Source organism: Castor canadensis, chromosome 16 (assembly GCF_047511655.1).
Source record: "Castor canadensis chromosome 16, mCasCan1.hap1v2, whole genome shotgun sequence".
Classification (NCBI taxonomy): domain Eukaryota; kingdom Metazoa; phylum Chordata; class Mammalia; order Rodentia; family Castoridae; genus Castor; species Castor canadensis.
In genome coordinates, this window is record NC_133401.1 from 79,038,062 (window position 1) to 79,060,464 (window position 22,403).

The following is a 22,403-nucleotide window of genomic DNA, read 5'->3' on the forward strand; positions in this document are numbered from 1 at the left end:
GAAATGAACCAAGCCTTGTATGCACATATGAATAATAAAAGAAAAATGAAAAAAAATGCTCACCATCTCTAGCAATAAAGGAAATGCAAATCAAAACCACATTAAGATTCCACCTCACCCATTAGAACAGCCATCGTCAAAAACACCACCACCAACAGGTGTTGGTGAGGATGTGGGGAAAAAGGAACCCTCTTACACTGCTGCTGGGAATGCAAGCTGGTGCAATCACTCTGAAAAAAAATTTGGAGGCTTCTTAAAAATTTAAACATAGACCTGCCATATGATCCAGCAATCCCACTCCTGGGGATATACCCAAAGGAATGCAACACAAGTTACTCCAGAGGCACCTGCACACCCATGGTTATTGCAGCACTATTCACAATAGCCAAGTTATGGAAACAACCAAGATGACCCACTACTGATGAATGTGGTTCTTGTACACAATGGAATTTCACTCAGCCATGAAGAAGAATGAAATCTTATCATTTGCAGGTAAATGGATGGAACTGGAGAACATCATTCTGAGCAAGGTCAGCCAGGCTCAGAAGACCAAAAATCATATGTTTTACCTTATATGCAGACTTTAGATTTAGAGCAAATGCAGCAATATGGTTGGACTTGGATCACATGACAAGGAGAGAGCAGATATGGGAGATATAGGAATAGGTAGAAAACCCAACATGAAAGCATTTGATGTCCCCACTCCAGAGGAACTAATACAGAAACCTTAAAGCAACAGAGGTTATCATGAGAAAAGGATCAGTAACCAGTACAAAGATCAGTTAGAGATGAATCAACATGGGTCATAACACATGTACACGAAAGCAATGCTAGGAATATTTCTGTATAGCTATCCTTAACTAGCAAAAATGCTTTGTCTTCCTTATTATGCTTATGTCTTTTATTCAACAAAATTAGAGATAAGGACAGAACAGGTTCTGCCTGGAAGTGAGGGGGGAGGGGAACAGGGGGAGAAATGACCCAAACAATGTATGCACATGTGAACAAATGAATAAAAATAATAAATAAATAAATAACAAAGGTCACTGTTTTTTTGCTGATTTTTTTCAAGTGTTGTTTTCTTTTTTAGATACCAATCACTTGAGATTTCAAGATTTTTTGTCAACTGTAGTTAATACATTAATTTAAGAGGGAACTAGGGTGGAGTGGGTGGTAAGGGAGGGGGTGGGGGCAGGGGGGAGAAATGAACCAAGCCTTGTATGCACATATGAATAATAAAAGAAAAATGAAAAAAAAAAGAGGGAACTATAAATTGCTTAATATAATTTGCCTTCTTGTTTAGATTTCTCAAAGCATTAATTCTATTTATACAAATTAGAAAACTTGTATATACACCAATTATCATATGAAGTTGCAGAAAGCGTGAATGTTGCTTTATTTCTAAGATAATTTTAGGATTTTGAAGTTCAAACTGCTTCTTATAAATCTATATGGTATTACATTCAGAAAGCCTCCTTTATTTATATTTGGTACTCCAAGTTGGTAACAGTGTCCACTGAACATCAATATTATTTGGTCTGTGCAAGTCACCAACAGGGAACACAGTATTTAAGAACTGAAATTTTTCTCTTCTCTCTAGTATCTAGCAAAATGTTCCCTGTGGAAATACATTTACACCTTCAGACTTGTGTACCTTGATCACTGACGTGAACAATACACTTAGCATACATGTTGCAAGATATGCCTGTATGACCTGCTCATTAACAAAATATTGACTTATTTGGCCCTTCTCCACCTCCCACAAAAAAGAATGAATTCTTTGTGTTTTAGTATGAAAAGACCTGAATTTGCAATGATAAAATAAATTAATTGATCACTTACTATGCACCAGACACTAAGCAAAGCACTTTAAACACCAGTATTAAGCTATCTTCATGACAGACTGTGATAGAGATTCTGTTTCCATCCTCATTTCACAAATGAGAAAACGGAGGATCGGCTGCTCAAGGTCGCATAGCTGTTAAATAATGGAGATAAGATTTGACTGTGTGATCATCTGACTTCAAATCCTGGACTACATGTTTTCCCCAGAATTGTCAGATTCTGGTGAATTGGAATGAGCACCAGGCTGCAAGCCAAGAGATAAAAATGTTCTTGTCTCAGCTGTGACACAAAGTAACTGGGTGGTTTAGACCGTCATATTTCCCCTCTTTGGGTTTCCATTTCCTCTTCTATACAGAGGTAATTGAACTACTAGATGAATAATAAAAATGCTTCCAACACTAATATACCATGATTTAAGAGCGGCCACTTTGCACAGAAAGAGGGCTCAAAGACAATGGGAGCCATCTGGATGTGAAAATGATGAATGGCAAAAGCTGTTGGGGGAGTCTCCTTAGCATCCCGTGCCAGGGGCCCACACACCACTTTGCCAGTCCTCCACAAATTGCCCGCAGCTGTGCCCAGCTAGAGGCCACTTCTAGTCCAGAACCCTTAACAAACTGCGCAAGGTATTTAGTCTTGGGTTTTCTTGGAAGCCCATTTAGCCTCACCAAATTAGAGGTTTGTTATTTTGCCCGTGTTGCTCTTAGATGTGTAACTGTTGTTTGTTTGTTTTTGTTTGAACTCAACTATTACTTCATTCCAACTCAAAATGATGCCTTTGCAACTGTTTCTTTTTTTATTGTTTTATTATTCATATGTGCATACAATGCTTGGGTGCAACTGTTTCTTGAATCGCTGATTGTAGAAGATTTTCACTTCAACCAAACACTGAAACCAATTAAAGACATGGCCATAATGACCCTATGATGGGGAAAAGCTACACTGTTCTCATAACCTACAAGTCTGCAACCTCTTTTATTCTCATGCTCCTAATCTGTGATGTTTTTCTCAAGATTATGACAGATTTTTAGGGACTTATATCTCATTGTTACTACTTCCTCTTATTTAGAGATCCTACAGAAGTCACCTTCTCACCATGCTGGTCTCCTATTTTTTTCTGTCTGCCCTATCTCAACCCAAACTTCACCAAGTATGCTTCCACAGGAAAGAGGGCGAGATGGAATCTCAATGTAGTTCTGATTTGCATTTCCTTTATGACTAAGAATGCTGAACATTTCTTTATGGATTTATTACTCATTCATATTTCTTCTTCTGAAAACTGTCTGTCAATTCATTGCCCATTTGCTAATTGGATTATTTGTTCTTTTAATATTTAATGTTTTGAGCTCTTCCTATAATTTAGATATTAATTCTTTATGTATTGAATAGCTACAGAAGATTTTTCTCCCATTCTGTGTGTTGTCTCTTGATTCTAGTAATCGTTTCTTTTCATGTTCAGAAACTTTTTAAATTTGATGCTGTCCCATTTGTCAATTCTTACTCTTATTTCCTGGGCAATTGGAGTCCTATTCAGAAAATAATTACCTATGCCTTATCTTAAAGAGTTTAACCTATTTTTCCTGTAGTATTTTCAGATCTTCAAGTCCTAAAATCTTTGATCCATTTGGAGTTGAGTTTTGTACAGGGTGAGAAATAAGGGTCTGGTTTCAATCTTCTGCCTATCCATAGCCAGTTTTCCCGGCACCATTTGTTGAAGAGGCTGTCTTTATTCCAGTGTATGCCTTTGTGGTTCCTTTGTCAGAGGATGACGCTCTGTGGGTTTATTTCTGGGTGTTCTATTCTGTTCCATTAGTTTTTGTAACTGTTTTTGCATCAATGGCTGTATTTTTGCCTCAAAATCCTGGACTCTCTCACCACATTGGGCCCTAGATCCTTGATCTCTTTAGGATACTCACTTAAAAAATCATATATCCATAATGTTCTTCTGCAAAATTATCATTTTCAGATGGTGAGAAAGAAAAGGGCACTGTAAATACTCATACATCATGATTTTCTCCTTTTATGAAAAATCAAAAAAATTGAATAAATGGAAACCAGCCAAACGAATGAATTTCAGAGACTCCTGCAGTGACAACTGTCATGCCTGGTGTTCTGAGGACTTGAGAGAGACAACTTGCCAGAAACAAAGTTCTTTTTTGACATAGTAAGTGGCAAGAGTAAAAAGAATCATACCTGAAATATGACAACTGTGAATTGGTTTGAAAGCAACAACTATAAAGGAAACTAAAAACAACCATGTTCCACAGATACAAAGGAATCTTCCAAAGGGTATATTTGTAGCTATAGGCAATATTCAGGCAACAGAACAAACAGAGGCCAGGATAAAGAAATCCAATTCTAGTGTTGACATCAGCAAGCATTTGCAAGACAGCTCTCGAATCAGTTGAAGTTTACCAGTTGCAAACAAAAGAAAAGATACTGAATAACTTCACCAAAATAAAGCACTACTATAAAAATAGGAAGAAACGTATACAATGGAGAAAATGATTAAAATCTGTCCTTCTCTCTCCTGACTAGAAATGCTTAAATGAATTTCTTCTAACTATAATTAAGATCAAAACCAAACCAATTATATTGCTCATGAACCATGGATGTCATAGGCCCTTTCTTCCCCTCACCCCTATGTAGCTCTCTCTTGATCTCCACAATGCATTTACTTTGGCCACCTCACCCTTCCTCATCTCCATTGTCCTCCACCCACAGGGCCTTTGCATATGTTCTTCCCAATTTTTAAATGCCCGTTCCTTTTCCACCTGTCCTTCAAACTGATTCTCATCTACTCATCTTGCAGTAAAAGATGAAGTCACACTTCTCAGGTGATTTGGGGTTTTCATATATACACAAAAACCTAAATAAAGTAACAAAGCAAGAATATTAACTCCAACAAGAAAAACATGTATAAAAGAATAACAACTACTGTACAGCAGATGAGTAAGATATTAATAGTGCTTAAAGGCACCAATTACATTTTCTGAACACTGAACTTCTCATCAAAATTATATATAACTGTATTGGGTGAATGGTGGGGTAGGGCATTATAAGACAAAAGATATGTATGAGAAAGAAAAAAAATAGTGGGAAGAACTAAAAAGGAAATAAATTTTTTCTTGCATGGTGGAAGGGTCACCAAAAAGTGCCAAAAACTAGTCAAAATCAAAATGCAGTTTCACTAAGCTATTTCCTTTAGGCTATCCATGAGCTGTACATGAAACATAAATAGATTTTGTGTTTAGAGTTGGGTCTTATTCCCAAGATATCTCATTATGCATGAACAATTATTTCAAAATCACAAATATATAATATTTTGAAACCCATACAAGAAAGAAGCAAATCCCACAATCTCATTGGTTATCGCTAGAATTGGCTTTATCACCAACCCACTGCATTCAAAATTGACAGGTAAAGAGACCAAATCGAGCTCCTAGACTAGCTTTCCTGTATAAACTATATTTCGGCATAACCAATAGTTGATGAGGAAAAAGTCTTTTACAAAACATTTCTAGCTAATAAGAGTAAGAAGAGGGCAGGCAGAGGGGCTAAAGTGGTAGAGTACATGCCTAGCAAGCTTGAGGCCCTACATTCAAAGCCCAGTACCACCAAAAAGAAGAGAAAACAGAAGGCTAATATTAGAAAATCACATCTGGGCATGGCAGTTCATGCCTGTAATCCCAGCGCTTGAGAGACTAAGCAGGAGGCTTGAGAGTTGGAGGCCCAATTGCACTATACAGGAAGACATTGTCTCAAATAAAAAATTAGAACATACCATTTTCAGCCCTTAACAAAATAATGGCTCAAGATAATAATCTTCATAGATCCTAAGACCATTATGTAAAAATTTAATGAGAACCCTTAAAAGGAAGAAATCAAGCTGACATCATCTAAAAGAGAAACATCCAAAGTTAGGTGTATCCTCATGCAATGTCATAAGAAATACAAAGCATTTGCTTAAAAGGGGGTGTAGCTGAGTCTCATCAAGACCCCAGGCTGCTAACTTCCTATTTACAAGAAATATGGAGGCTGGAGAAAAATTAGACAACACATCATCAGAAGAAACCAACCATCCATAGAACGAAGCACATTCTACAGGGTGATTGGTTTGGCTTGTTCAATCAATAGCATTCTTTAACAAAAAACTTTAAAGGAAGAGACTCTTGTAGAATGAGTTAAGAATGTAAAAACCAAGTGCAAAGTGAACACCTTGTTTGTACCCTTGGAAAAATGAACACCTGTTTGTACCCTTGGAAAAAACCTAAAATAACATATTTGAAGTAATCATGAAAATTGAAAACAAAATTAATGTTAGTTTTGTTACTTTGATAATGGCGATGCACATGTATTTCAAATGTCCTTCCTTATATGCCATGTGTACATAATAAACTAATGATTCAAACTTGGTATTTGGAGCTTTTATGAAATATAAATGCATAGCAGCAAAATCAATACCGTCACCAATAGTAGTAGTAAGTGGACATGTATTCTAAGATAAGACTAACAAAATGTTTATGGTATGAAAATTGGCTGGAGGGAACATTAGAGTTCATTAACTTTTTGTCTATTCTTCATTTGACAACATCTATAATAAATATAACTTAGGCCCCAAATAATTTGAAAGAAAGTCATATGAGTGAGCTAATAATAAAAATGTGTTGTTCCATTTTGGTCTAGAATACTGTCTATCTGTACTAAAATGAGCTGCTTCCATGTGTTTCTGAAGGCAATTTCAAAACAGAGAACTGGGTTTGAATTATCACTGGAGTGACCTTGGGCAACCCCACCTGTGCATGCCTTGCTTTCCTTATCAGTCAACTCACAATGTTGAGTGACTTAATCACCAAGGATTTTCTCTGTGTATTTCTAGAGCTGCTTTGCTTTGTGCTCAGCTGACAGAACGATTAGATAAGGGAATGACTTTTTAATGTCATAACACTTTGACTACGTAAGTAATAATTTTTAAAATAATTTTAAAAGATAGCATCATTACCTAAAATGAATATACTTAATATTTGACCACAATGATTATACAAAGTATTGAACTCTATGAACAATAGCTTGTAAGAAAACTGCTTTAACTTATTATTTTCCAGTGAGAGCAAACTCATAATCCCTGAAAATTCTTACCTAATAGAACTTCAGTCGTAATTTTCTACATGGCTCAGGTCACCAGATAATAGTTTAACTGACTACAGTGAATGAACTGGTCACTCTATCATATGGCCGAGGTGCTTCAAAACAGGACTCGAGTACTGTATACATTAAAAGAAAACCTTTGGAAGTTTCCGGCTCTTCCAACCGTCACATTGGTGACCTGTAGTTGACGTTATGGATCAGCTATTTGAAACCCAATGCAACTGGGAGCTTGTTTCTGATACTGGGGTTTGAACTCAGGACCTTGCACTTGTTAGGCAGGCACTCTACCACTTAAGCCACACTTCTAACCCTTTTTGCTTTTGCTATTTTTCCAAATAAGGTCTCAAGTTTATGCTTGGGCTAGCCTGGACTTCCATCCTCTTACCTATGCCTCCTGCGTTGCTAGGATGACATGTGTGTACCAAAATGCCCAGCTTGTTGGTTGAGATGAGGTCTCACTAACTTTTTGCCTAGTCTGGCCTCAAACCATGATCCTCCTGATCTCTGTCTCCTGAGCAGCTGGGATTACAGATGTGAGTCACTGTGCTGGGTCCCCAGTGTAACCCCTTAAGCTATCTCATCCCCCACACTCCACTTTCCATAACATGGAGATGAGGCAGGGCCAGCAGCATAACCCAGTGTTGGGGTTGACTTTTTAGTTTTTGTTTTGGTATTGTCATAGAATTCTACAACTTCATTCTATACTTTTTGTAGTTCCTAGGAACTTTTCCAGTTTAGGGTCAATAAAATCACTCATTAAGAGTAATGAGTGAAGAACTGAGTGTGGTCATGCCCTCCTTTAATCCCAGCACTAGGATGGCTGAGACAGGAATATCATGAGTTTGAGACCAGCCTGGGCTACGAGGGAGACCCTGCCTCAAAACAAAAAAAAAAAGAGGAAGAAGAAGAAGAAGAGAGAAAGAAAAGAAAAAGCAACATTTCGTGTTTCCATGCTCGTTTGCTAAATTGCCAGTGACAGCATTTGATTCTTAAGCTATTTTTTATTCTTAAGCTATTTTTATAAGGCAGAGACATTTTTCATACCCAATATTACCACTTTTTATTTACCTGATTTTCAAACTCCTGGTTGCTGTTTTTAACAGGGGAAGAAATCTAACTTTCAATTGACACATTAATTAAATATTTGTATTGGAACAGAGATAATTCACTATAATCCTAATTAGGTTTAAGCCTGAAATGTCTGATAGCTAATTACCTTAAAAAAATAAACTTGTAATTATTTCCCTTTATTACTCAATGTATTTTTATTAATTACAAATAATGAGCCATTCAGTAATTTCCCATGTTAAAAAATGTGAGACATGGGAGATAACAGAATACAATGATGAAGTTTTAAAGTTTTTAGAAACGTCTCTGATCTCTTGCCCTGCTTTAGGAGAATAATCACACACAGATTTAGAATTCTTAAGTCTATAGGCAATCACCTTTGGTTTTATTTTCTCAGATCTTTCAAGGTAAAGTTCTTGATGGGTTGAAGAAGTGAATGGTCTGGTAAATTTGAAACAAGGTATTGCTTTTAAATTCCTTCTGGAATTTCACATCAGGATCTACAATCTCTACTATGTAATTCTGCATTGAAATGTGTGAACTGTTCTTGAAATAAACTTACAAAGACAAAGTATCACTGTTTACAAAAGCCCTTTGGGAAATGACTCAAAAATTTTTTAGACTTTAATTGCTAAACTATAGAAATAGATATATATTTGAACCTGCCACCTGCCACCACATTGCCTGTCATTGAGCACCCATGTGGCATCCAAGTCTATGTGAGCGATGCCCGGGGGCTTTGCACATGACATTGGGCAGTGGTCTTCACCTCTGGCAATTCTTGCTCAATTCACAAATGGGCTCTTGCAAAAGCATACACTCAATAGTTATTTATTGATTAAATATCAGTTTACAATAGCAGTACATGCAGTTGAATATTGTTAGGATATTAAAAGACACAGATGCCAGACTTTCTTAATATAGGTTAAATATCCCATATCTGAAAAGCTTAGGACCAGAAACACATTAGTTTTTCAGATTTTGGAATAATTGCATATACATAATGAGCTATCTTGGGGATGAGACCCAAGTTTAAACACAAAATCCATTTATGTTTCATATATAACTCATACACATAGCCTAAAGGAAATTTTGCATGATGTTTTTAGTGTATGTGCATTTTGACTTTGACTCATCACATGAGACCAGGTTTTGGATGTTTATATTAGGGACATTCAACTTAAAGAGAGGGGACCATAAGGAAAGAAATAAGGAGGGTGAATATGGTGTAAGTACTATGTACTCATGTATGTAAGAAGGAGGAGGAGAGATAAAGAAGAAAGTTGGAGGGGTGAGTCTAACTTAGATATATTGTAAGCACTTTTGTAAATGTCACAATGAACCCCCAGTAAAACTACACTATGTTAATAAAGAAAGGCGAAAAAAGTACAAAGCGAGTAGATATATTTGGCAATCTTTGCATTCGTGTTTTAGGGAGAGAATTACCAAAACAGACCTGTAGTTCAAATGCATAGTGTGGTAATGCTACCAAACCATGACCATTTTGCCCACCACACAGTATGCCAAACACCAAAATGAGTTTTGCAAAAGAGAGTTTATTCACAAGGTAGCCTAGCATGGAGGAAGAGACCCAAGTTTCAAATTTGCGTCCTTAAGAGTAGGGTTTAAAAGTATTCATGGGCTAAGGAAGAAGAATGACTTAAGGCATGGGGAAAGGTGACTAGAAGTGACCAGTGCATGCATACTAGATTTCCATAGCTCTTCTTTGGATACATGTTTAGAAAATACTGGCATTACCATGACCCAAGAATAGAGTTTTGGGCCTCCTGACATCAGAAGATCATCCATCAGACACCTACACAGTGAAGAGCTGATGATTTCAACAAAAATGGTCTTTGAATCCCTAAAAAATAAAGTAGGTAACCATTGTCATTATCACCTACATTTGTGAGAGAGTTTAGGCACTCACCCTTGATTTTATTTTTCTAAATCCTTTCAAAGTAAAATTCTTGATTGGCTGAAGAAGTAAGGTCTGAATTTGAAATAGGTATTGTTCTGTTACCTGTAGCAAAGCTAGACTAATAATATATAGCTCAACAGCACGACCTCCAAAAGCAGTGACTTTTAAAGCTGACTAAAAGCAAATACCTAAGGGAGAATATGGGGGCTCAGAGTGAGAGAAATAAAAGGTGAAAAGGGTTGGTTAGTACATATGAACTATGCCATCTGTGTTTATTGTCTACTAATTATCAAAATTAGGATTCTGTCCTCTGGTAGAGTCTTGAAGAGAAAATTATTCTCTTTGTTTTTTGTCACTTTTTGTTTTGTCTTAGTGCTAGGGATGGAACCCAGGGCCTGACACATAGTAACTAGTCAAGCGCTCTGTCACTGAGCTACATCCCTAATGCAATCTTATTCTTTTGATGGTTACATTCCTGAGAATGGCTCTCAGGTTCTTTAGAGACACTTCTGGACCACAAGACACATGCTTACAATTGCAGGCTCTTTTTTTGGTAAACACCTAGCACATGATTGTGGTCCATCAAAAAAATGGCTGTTTCATATTATTGGACATAGGTCACACACTACCAGGAGAACATGCACAGGAGGAATAAGGAAAAGCAAGGAAACCTAAAATTTGTATGTGGTTGATGTGCTCACTGTAGAGGAGCAAATACAGTAATCTTAAACTGGCAGAGGCTACTATGGGAAGGAGACCAATGTAGAGATGAACCAATGTGGGTTCTGATACACAAGTGCATGGAAGCAATGCTAGGAATCTCTCTGTATAGCTATCTTTATCTCAAACTAGCAAAAATGCTATGTTTTTCTTATTATCTCTTATGTTTTCTCTTCAACAAAATTGGAGAACAAGAGGACAGAATAGGTTCTGCCTGGAAGCTGGGGTGGGGCTGGTGGAAGTGGCCCAAACAATGTATACACATGTGAGTAAATGGCTGTTTCATTAATAGGCATTCATCAGTCAAATACAGTGAAATCCAAAATTCTGCTTTGTTCTTGAAGAAAGACCTAATAAACATTTTAATGCCCAGCATAATATAAAGTTTTCTATAAGTGCCTTGCTCTTAATAAAATACCAATACAGACCTCTTATGCTTTTTTTTTCTTCCTTTTCCAACAATGGAATAAGCTGGTACTACTATCAATAATTTCATTTCATTATTGATTTGAGATATCAAACAGCACAACAGGTCATAGAAGTGGCAGAATCAAAACTGAAACGTATGCCTTCTGTCTCCAAGACCTGAACCTTTGCTACCATGCAAGGTCAAGTTCTATTTGAATCCTTCTTTACTTCCTGTGTCTTGCTTTCTTGTTGCCTGAATGTCAGAGCATAATGAAAAGAGAACTAGGCTACTTGAAAATAATTGCGATAAAGAAAACTGCCAAAAATAAAGATTTGTAAGGTTTTTTTCTATTGATTTGAAAGTTTAGAAAAACAAATGTCACAGAACAAAGAGCCTATGAATTGGCCTTTTTCATCAAGAATTATTCTCCCCCTTGGGCTGGAGGGGTGGCTCAAGCTGTAAGAGCGCCTGCCTAACAAGCATGAGGCCCTGAGTTCAAACCCCAGTGCCGCCAAAAAAAAAAAAAAAGTCCTCTCTCAGTGATTGGTGATAGGACAGAAATAGAAGCATTCTATAAGGCCAAACTTATTCCAAAAACCTAGTTTCTCAGCTATGATTCTCCATTGGCCTCCCCTACCCTTCACTATCTCAACTGTCCTTCTGGATCTCAGCTCCCAAGCTGCAAGTCCCTCAGTCACTGCCTTCCCCAAGAAGGGCTACAACATGGAGGTGGGGGGAGCTTAGAGATCAGGGAGCCAGAAGAAGACATAGGGCTACAGCTTAACATCAGAGTTGACATTTAGGAAAATAGGTTTTTTGATCAAGGGAAAGTTCAAAGTGCTTTAGCATCAGGGGTCTTTAGGTTTCCTCTTTCCTAGGCTACCACTACCAGTGACCATTCAAAGTCTTAACTAGCACCTTCTTCAGTCTTATATCTCCCTGCTGTCTAGGTTTCTTTCCCTCCATCCCTGGGCCCAAAGTTCTTTTCCACAAGAATTGTCAGAAAATCCAGCTCTATGTGTGTAACCTGTTCCCACAAACTCCTTCCCTCTGGTTTCCTACCCCCAGCCTCAGAATCACTTCCCTCTGTCCTGGTCTCTTCCTAGGTTGCAGCTTATTCTTGTCTGGCCATTGCCCTTCATGCCTATTATCATGGCTGATATGCTTACTTTAGTTAAAAGGAGAGAGAAAGGCAGGCTCTCATCATCATTTTAGTGATGCAATATTGATAAAAATGAAGTATGTGCAGGTAACTGAAGTTCAATAGAGAGACATTTAATCCAAGTATTTCACTTTGGGCATAAGAAAACAGAAATCCAATGTCACATGAATTGCTCAAAGTCACACAACTGACTTGTGCCAGAGCCTCAGCTATCCTTAGCAATTTTTTTTGCAGCATGTCCTAAAAGCAGAGACAAATTCAGATTAGCTGTGGTAATTCAACACAAAGAGACGTAGCATGCCTTTTATAAAGAAGCCTTATTTTCCCACTCATGTGATATAATTTAATGTCCCTTTATTTAAAGAGTCCCTAGACTCTTCTATTTCCCCATTTTCTTTTTTTTTTTTTATTTCCGCATTTTCAATGACAGCTTGAATAGATGTGTGTTGAGATTTATAGAAAGAATGTGGCTAGCCAAATATTATCACACAGGAGGCTCTATAATGTCTTTTGAGCTAATAACTAAACTCAGATACCTAGGTGATCAGGTCAGGTAAGAAATGAAAACGATATCTTTTTTCTTTTCGTAATAAAGGACTGAAATGGGAAAGAAGTCATACTGCGAATTTTTTTAAATGCTGAATGACAATGTCTGAAACTTTGATGCGGACCTCCAAATGGTGCAACCATCCCATTGTAACAACTTAAATTATTTTTCTAAGAAGGAGGTAAAGACCAGACTGAGTCATTTTGTAAGCAAACTTCAGCTGCTGGCCTCCTTTCTCAGGGCTAAATTAATTGCTCTGAGCAATGAGTGTAGTGAGTTTCTCCAGGTTTTACCCCACAGAGTATAACCATTTGGCACTCTTCTGTAGAAGAATAAAGTATGAAGTCTCCTGGGGTTGCTGTCTGAATTCTATATTGCAATTAGAATTACCAACATGTCTGCAAGAATAAGAGGAAAGAGGAGTTGGTGCAGTGTCATGAAGGCATAAGAAATATGGAATTTGGAGACACAGATTCCTTCCATTGACAATACCAAATACCAAATAAATTTCCAAAGGCTATGGAAAAAGAAAAGTTGCCAACAAATGCACGGTAAGATGCAATAGATAACATCACAGCCTTTTCTTCCTTCTTTTTCAGCAAAACTCCACTCTCAGGAGCAAGCTGGGACATTACTGTTCACTGCCTTTTTTGGTCACTTATTAACTAGCCTTAGGAAAGTCACTTAAGCCCCTTCAATCTGTAAAACACACTCTACTATACTATCCACTATCAGTATAAGAATCACATCCAGTAATGCATCTAAGGCATTTATCAATATGCCTGGCATACAATACCAGCTCAGAAGATGACAGCTATTATTTTGATTATGATGTACAGCAATGACCGTATTACTGGAAAATAGCTTGAGGATTACTCAAGTTGGCTTACATGTGGTGAGAGACGAAGGAAAAAGTATACAGTTAAAAACAAAAGACACAATCAGGCGCAGGTGGCTCACATCTGTAATCCTAGTTACCCAGGAGGCAGAGATCAGAGGAACTCAGTTCAAAGCCAGCCCAGGCAAATAATTCTTGAAAAAACCCATCACAAAAATGGGCTGATGGAGTGGCTCAAGTGCTAGAGTACCTGCCTAGCAAGTGTGAGACCCTGAGTTCAACCCCAGTACGGCCAAAAATAAAGAATAAAGAAAACCCAAGGACACTCTTGGCCTTCACTTTAATAAATACAGACTTCCGTTAAAAAAAGAATGAAAAAGAAGAGAGACAACGTTCTTCCTTCTTTACGATTTTGCCAAAGAATGAATGATTCCAGATTTACAAGGAGCTACCAAAACTGAGGATATTTTCATTTTTTTTTATAAAACCCAACCATTCCTCATAATAACGGACCCTTGGGCTGGTCCAAGTAGATTAGGGTTGCCAGATTCAACAAATGAAAACTCTGGAGGCTCAAATATGTTTGAAGGTCAGATACACAATGATTTTTGTGTAGGTATTTTATAAAATACTTAAAACAAATCTCTACTAAAAAAATTATTTGTTCTAGACCTGAAATTTACTTAAATGAGCACCTTGTATTTTATCTGTGTACCCTAATAAACACCTGAACTACAGAAATCCAGAGCATCTGGGTCATCAATGTGATATAAAAAGTGCTTGAACTACTTTTGCTGAAAAACATTGACTCCTTACTTGGGCCCACAAATTAACTAAAAGCAAGAGAAAGGCTTGCCATCTCTATCTCCATTTTGTAACTGTTGTCGTTTGCTCTGAGCCATTCTCTCCTGCAGCCACCTTATAATCAAAGAAGGAATGATCAATAACTTCTTCATGACAAGAGACTGAAACTACCCCTCTGAGACAACAGAGCCTTGCAGGACAGACTCCCCTCAAACGAGGACAGTTACCTATAATGATGAGGCTGCATGCTAAAGCAGGAGTAATTATGTCTTAGGAACCAGGTTGCTCCCCTCAAGTGATGACAGTGATAACAACTTCTCCTGAACCCTCAAAGAACAAGGACTGAGATTAATGACCAACCAGGCTACATCTGTGACTGGGACTGTATGCACATACCTTTTGTTCCCTGTCCTAATTCTTTTCCTATTTAAAACTAAAGCTCATGTCTCCACCCCAAAGATAGCTGAGTGCTTACTTTGCTTCTTCCCATAGCATGTTGCTGGTTGTATAACAAACCTCCCTCCTCTGTCCTTCACTATTGGTATATATGTGGAAGCCCAGGAGTTTGGGCCTGGAGTCTAAAACTTCAGTTTCAGTGACACACCTAAGTCACCCCTCCAAGACCACAAGTGTAAGCCTGGGGGTGGATGAGGATATTTAAAGGACATGGAAATGTGATGTTTACCTTCTCTGGCTTGAGTGGGTTTCTTTTCTTCGCAATCAAAAAGGTGTGGCTACCAAAGCACTTATCTTATGTGTTTCAGCTTTCTTATCTTAAAACATGGAGGAGTAATACTGATGTAAAAAGAAAACAGAAACAAAATGTGAAAGAACATTGTAAATTAGGCTTGAGGCACTGTTAGGTAAAAATGCTACATTTAATAGTGTTCTCTCTATAAACACTGCTAAAATAATAGGGGAAAGACTTTTAAGCATTAACCCAAAAGAAAAGAGAAAATAGAAGAAACCAAAAGGAGAGAAGAGAAATACCAGCAACAACCTACAAACAGCTACGCACATGAGTGAAACTGTCCTGGACCTTCTAGACCAGACCAACTCAGTGACATCAAAGGCCTTCAGTCAACAACAGGTAAAGAAGAATAAGGTAAATCTTCTTCAAAGTCTTGATCAAGAAAATGGTGAGACATAGTAGTTGAGCATGGTGATACACACCTGTAATCCCAGAACTTGGCAGGTGGAGGAAAGAGGATTGCAAGTTCCAAGCCAGCCTAGGTTACATAGTAAGGCCTATCTCAAAAAAAAAAAAGGAAGGGAGGGAGGGAGGGAAGGAAGGAAGAAAAGAAGGAAGGAAGGAAGGAAGGAAGGTAGGAAGGAAGGAAAAAGATGGATATGATGAAAAATAATAAAATAGAAGCTGTTTAAAGCCATTTATTTGGGTGACTTACTATACAATGTAACTATCCACAAGTATATCTTATAAAATATAAAATGTGTAATAGAATAGAGAATAGGATTGGTGTTGTTAGGACATTTGGCTCTATGGAATGCAAGTGGAAAATCATTTCAAACTAAACAAACTACAGAAGAGCTCACAAGAATGGCAGCATTTCAGCTGTCTGAAAATAATAAACAGAAAGTGAGAAGAATTTCAGACAGTGTATAACATAAGTTTGAAGAAGTTCTCTCTTAAGGGACTTTTGAGAGCCTCAGATACTGTTCTACAGACCCCAACACACACACACACTCACACACACACACACACCAATCAATAAGTACACACAAAAATGAGCTGAAAAATAAAATCCTACATGGTAATGAGAAAGAAGAGTAACTGCATTAAAAATGTCAGATTAAATTCTAAAAGTAAGATTATAAAAAATACCATATTTCACAATATCTTTCAAACACTGCTACCTGCAGAAAGTTTTCCTTGCCTGTGCAAACAGATACCTTGAAGTTTTAATAAAAGTATTATTGCTTTTCCTTTTCATGGACTAAAAGTACTATTTTGTGTGACTGAAAAAATGCTGGTTATAACCAGCTTAAGCAATGGGAGAACTTTATTGACTCACAAAACTGACCATCTCCAAGAATTCAAGTGATACTTTTATTCTCTCTTTCCCTCCTTTCCTCTCTCCTTCTTTCCCTCCCTCCCTTCCTCCATGTGTTCTGTCACTTTCTTATCATTCAGTCTTCTCCCACAAGATGTTGAGCAAGACATGACTTCAGACAGGACTAAGTCACCCTAGCTTAGTTAACCCAGGAGAAATTTTCTTTCTCTCAGACCCTTCTTACTGGTATATAAAATCCCAAAAAAGTTCTAATTAGTCAACTTGTCCACACGTCCATGATCAGTCCAATCATTGTCACCAACTGATAGGGTAATATAATTTACTAATGCCCCCAAATGTAAGTTCACATAATCAGCAGCCCAGAAGAAGCAATTATAGTGAAGAAATTATAGTTCCTATAAAATACGGGGAAATAGTGCTGTGAATCAGAAGCAGGATGATTTTACAAAACAGATTTCCAGAACATGGGCACAATAACTGCAGAATTAAAATTTGAATAATGAACCTTCACACTTTTAAGTGTTACATAGCTATTAACTCTTCATGCCCTCTTTACTCATTTCACTTCAATCTAGGTCAATTGACTCGTTTTAAGAAAGCATAATCCTGGAGGAGTTAAACAACTTTCCCCTTGCATCGAAGGTCAGTGAATAGTCCCAGCAACACAACTCACCATTTCTGCATTCCTGACATGTGTAGCAAAGGCAAAATACTCAAGCAAAGATACCTGCCTCTTGAGAATGCAAAATAAAAATGTAGACAAGAAAAATAATGTGAAAGGGGAAATTTTCCACTCCTGCAAGCAGATTTTATTTCCAAACATCTAATTTCCGTCCCCAAAACTGCAGTGCAGATTTTGCAAACACGATGGGTTATGTAAGTAGGATTATGTACTCTTCATGCAAACTCTGAAGCCAGCTGTCCATCCAGTTCTACTTCCCAAATAGGAAAAGGGATTACTACTCAGCTTCAGCACAATGCTGGATAGATATTGATAAATTCTCTCATTTCAAGTTAGAAAAAAAAAGTATATTTGAAAATTTTACTCAACCAGACTCTCTTAATGAAGGCAATGACATTTTGCTTATATGATTATGGTTTTATAGTGTATTCAGTGTGTATGTCAGGGATTCACACAATATACTTAACTGTTATGGGGTTTTTTTCCTCCCAAATCTAAATGTTGAAGTTTTAACCATTCCCCTCACTTCAGAATATGACCTTGTCTAGAGATAGGGGCCTTTCCAGACTTATTCAAGTTAAAAATGAGACATTAGGATGAGTTTTAATCTAATATGACTAACAGCCTTACACAAAGGGGAGATTTAGAAACAGACACATTCATACACACAGAGAAAATTCTATGTGAAGATGAAGGAAGACAGCAGAGTGTTGGTTCTCCAAGTCAAGGAACACCAAAGATTTACTAACAAACCACCAGAAGGTAGGTGGAGTCACGGAATAGATTCTCTCTCACAGCCTTCATAAGGAACCAATTCTGTAGAAATTTTGACCTTAGAATTCTTTTGGCCTCCTGATCTGTGAGACAATAAAGCTCTTGTGTATAAGCCATTTGGTTTGTGGTACCTAATACATTAACTAACCTACCAAGTAAAAAATAAGGAATAAGTTAAGTTTGAGAACAACTTCAATCTCTCACTATTGCATTTACTCTAATGAAGAGTTTAGACTATCCTCCCCAGGCCAAATAAAAAACAGAAATGGGAGAAACTACCTGCATAACACAGGCTCAAAATTCATCTATGTTTTATTTAGTAAAATCAGATTCCTTTCTGGTATAATTTAGGAAGCATCCAGATAACAGTCTTAACTCTCAACTTTGGCTTGTCTCTGTGAAGGAAGCCTGAATTCAAGTAAACTGGTTTAGATCTTCTTTGGCTAAAACAACTTAACACCTCCATTTCCCCATGTTCATTGGTCCTAAGAGACTGTCAAAAGACTATGGTTTTCCAATCCTAGCCTGTGACTGTGTACTAAGCAATTTGGCCCTACTTTGGGTGCCTGTCATAGCCCTGCCTTTCAATGCCATGTGGGTTCATGTTTCTTCCTGCACATGGGGTAAGCAGGGAAGGAGGATAGTGTTGGAAACGCAAAAGTAATAAGCCCAACCATCTGTAATAGTCAGGAGAGGATCAGAACATAGTATCTACCTAGGAGACTGTCCGAAGTTCCTGGTCTTTTCTGTTTTCAGGTGTATTACCTTCCTGCCTACCCAAACTTTAGTGAGGAAATTATAACCCATGACGCCAACTAGTTTCTTTTATAGGTCCATGTAAATTTTTGGTAGAACCATATGGTCCCTAAGTATTTATTTCAAGCATCAAATTCAATTTTCCTCTCTAATAGATAGCAAGCAAGAAAGAAGAATGCAGTGAAGGCAGCTATCAATGAACCCTGAGATAGCCTAGGAACTCTGATTATGGTTGCCATTTCATCCTCGGTTGGCATCACAAGCAAACACAGAAGGAGACCTGGGTTAGAACTGTTGCCTTGTTCAAGACACAAGGGTCTTAGGAAAAGCATGTGGTCTTGTTCTCACCTTTGTTATGTCTCTACCAGAAAGGATGACCGTTTACCCAATTGCAAAAGCCCATTCAGGTATGCAAGGAGCATTGTAGAAGTGCCAGCAACCATTCAAAATGTCAAATGCCAAGTGTTGTTACATAAGTAGATGGTGAGCATTTGGAAAAGACTTTGAGGTGCATATGTTTTAAGCAGAAGTAAAACTGCAAAGCCTCAAGGAATGTCTTCAATTCAGCACCTTCAATCCTTCCAAACCTGCCCACTTCAACCAGCTGACACTCCTTGCACTTCAGACTTGGTTACTGCCCCTCCACATGCTCCATCTTCTCGTGACCCTTCACAACTGCCTCTTCATTTTGAAACTCATCTCACATAAATTGCTCTGTTCATACCAAACTCTCTCCCCCAACCTGACTCCACCTCTGTAGCTAAGGGTCGTCTCTGCCTTACTCCTGCAACCCAGCACTAATTGAGTGGTCCACATCTTTGTTGTTGTTTGTTTAAGTTTGTTCTAGTTTAAGAAAGATAAGTGAATTTATCTGAAATGCAATTTCTTAATTGAAAGAGGCTGCTTCAGTCACTATGTTAAGAAATATTCTGAGATCTTTGTGAGAAATATCTCAGCATGGCAATATGTAACAGGAAAATGGAAAAACACCTGCTACATATTTGCCAACTTCCTTCTGTATCACTAAATCCTCTGCTTTGTTTTAATTGTCTCCTCAAAAACACATAATAGTTATTTTCATTATATCTTCTTTCATCTGATAATTGTGATGTGATCAAGCTGTAAGTAACTGCCTGGTATTGCTTACAATATTGAAAATGAGAAATTTTAATTTGCAAAAAACAATAGTAACCTGACACATGCTCTTATATTTACTAACCATATTGCCTCAAAAAATCTTTCTTTTAATTGTTGTGCTGGAATACATTATGGCGTTTACTAAGAGCCAAGTGAATCATTTTGATGTACCAAAACAGGAAAGAGATAAGATGGGTAGATTCTGAGGGGTCAAGGCGAATGGAATGGAATGGGAGGTCTTTGACAGACCAGACTTAGAACATTCAATAAGATCCTCAAATAAAAGAGAGGACTTGAGAAAGGAAAAGTCACCAAAATTAATCTCCTTGTTTCAGAATTTCTGAGAGTGTATGCTGATTATAAGAACATCATGTGAATGAAATGGTGTTAGAGTCTGTCCCAAAATGGATATCTCTGAAACTGAAATTCACAAAGACAAAAATCACATGAATTGAAACATCCGTAGTCTATCTTTAAACATATTTGGGGGAGAGAGAAATCTATTTAAAACAAGCATTTAGAAAAGCATCCTTTTCCTGGCATGATTATTATTGCTTCATGTTGGCAGGAAGACTTCATTTCCAGTGATATTTTCCAATTGTTAAAATTTTTAAAAAGTCTCTGCCACTTTCCTTGCAATCCATAATTTTATATTTTTAATTTGGATAACTCAAGTATCTCAAAGCAGAAATAATCTGCATATTCATGAGTCCTGATTTTCTGTAATCATTATTTCTGAGGCAGTGCATCAGTGAACCCTTCAAGTACTGGAGTCCTTTTCTCAAATAAAGATCTCAGAGCAGCTTGGAGCTGAGCAAGTGGGAGACCCCTTCTCTTCATTTTCTCCTTGAAGGGCTCTACTGGTCTCTCTGAGGTCAAGTTTTCTTGCTCCCAAACAGAGTTTGGATAATTAGTTGTTTCAACACTGGCAGAAGAGATTTAATATGCTAACTACAGAACTGTTAACTTTTCATCTATTTAATATGCTATTTATAGTCTATTTAATATGCTAACTACAGAACTGTTAACTTTTCATCAATCAGCCTTTGGTACCTAGACAGCAAAGAAAAAAAAGGCCAAAAAATGTTTACATTAAAATGAGCTGAGCAAATTGTAAAGCATTAAAATATCTGCCAACCATGTTTTATGCATGTGAAAAATATGGATGCAAGATTTTTTTAAATGTAAACATGGACAAAGGGTTTAAAAATGAGGACTTGAAAAACCATTCAGAATTCTAGATAGATCTAGAAATCATCCACCTTCCTGTCTAAAATTCAGTTTCTCCTTGAAAATAGCCCAGGCTTCTGGTTCTAAGCTACAGGAGTTTGTTGTCAACTCTGCTGCTTGCTATCCATGTATTTAAGCACAACTTCCATAGTTCACACTGAAGGATTGCGAGGAGACTTGAGTGAGAGGTAAGCAAAGCATTAGTATCAATAGTGCTATCACTGAGTGCATAGCACACAGTGCATACTGAGTGCACACACTCAGTAAAGGTTGATGTCTTTTCTTTCCTGGTTTCTCTTTTTTCCCTTCTGGACAAATAGCTTTTCTGTTTTTAAAGATATCACAGTTCTCCTAGCAAACATTCCAGACTATAACAATTATCCCTTTTAAGTAGGTCTTCCACAAGGATGGTATCAGTAGAGATATCTAGAAGTCACCTATTGGTTTGCCTGAAACTGAGCTTCCTTAGAAACAATGGAAGGAATGCAAACCAGGCTACATAATCCAGATCTATCCTTACTAGACGTAGGATGTTAGGACCTCTAATCTTCCATTACTTCATCTGCAAAATGGAAGCAAAATAATACCTACACCATAGAATACTTTTTTAATTAAAAGAAAAAGGGCTGGACACAGTGGCATATGACTGTTATCACAGCTACTCAGGAAAGGATTGTGATTCAAGACCCCATCTCACCAGGCTTGGTCATACATGTCTGTTATGTATGAAGTTAGCAAGAAGTTAGCAAGACCCCGTCTCACCAGGCTTGGTCATACATGTCTGTTATGTATGAAGTTAGCAAGAAGTTAGCAAAACCCCGTCTCACCAGGCTTGGTCATACATGTCTGTTATGTATGAAGTTAGCAAGAAGTTAGCAAGACCCCGTCTCACCAGGCTTGGTCATACATATCTGTATGCCCAGCTACACAGAAGGCATAGATGGACGGATCATGGTCCAAGGCCAGCCCAGGCAAAAAACATGACACTAGATGAAAAACACAAAGGGCTGGAGGTATGGCTCAGTGATGCAAGCCCCTGAGTTCAAACCCCAGTACCACCAAAAAAAATTTTTTAAATCAGTAAGTTATGTAAAGAGCTTACCACAGAAATTGGACAAAGTAGTACATCAACAAATGGTATTTGTTTTATTATAGATATTCTAATTTTCCTACTTCCCAAAGAGAATATCAGCAAAAATACATTTGGGGACTGTACCCTTATTTTTGCAATTATTTGTCAATAGTTACATGGCTATATTCTTCAGTTCCAGAATCAGTTTCAATCAACATTGCCAACCAAAATCTTCACCTTTTAGATGATGTAGTTGA

At 37.5% G+C, this 22,403-nt stretch overlaps 1 long non-coding RNA gene across 5 annotated transcripts in view; it reads right to left on the reverse strand.

The window, feature by feature from the left end:
• LOC141418002 (uncharacterized) overlaps positions 1 to 17,322 on the reverse strand; it is a 187,748-nt gene extending 170,426 nt beyond the window's left edge. For all 5 annotated transcript variants that reach the window (XR_012442626.1, XR_012442625.1, XR_012442622.1 and 2 more), the window contains exon 1: positions 17,169 to 17,322. This is a non-coding gene — a long non-coding RNA (uncharacterized lncRNA). The remainder of the gene's footprint in view (positions 1 to 17,168) is intronic.
• Positions 17,323 to 22,403: the final 5,081 nt, after the last annotated feature.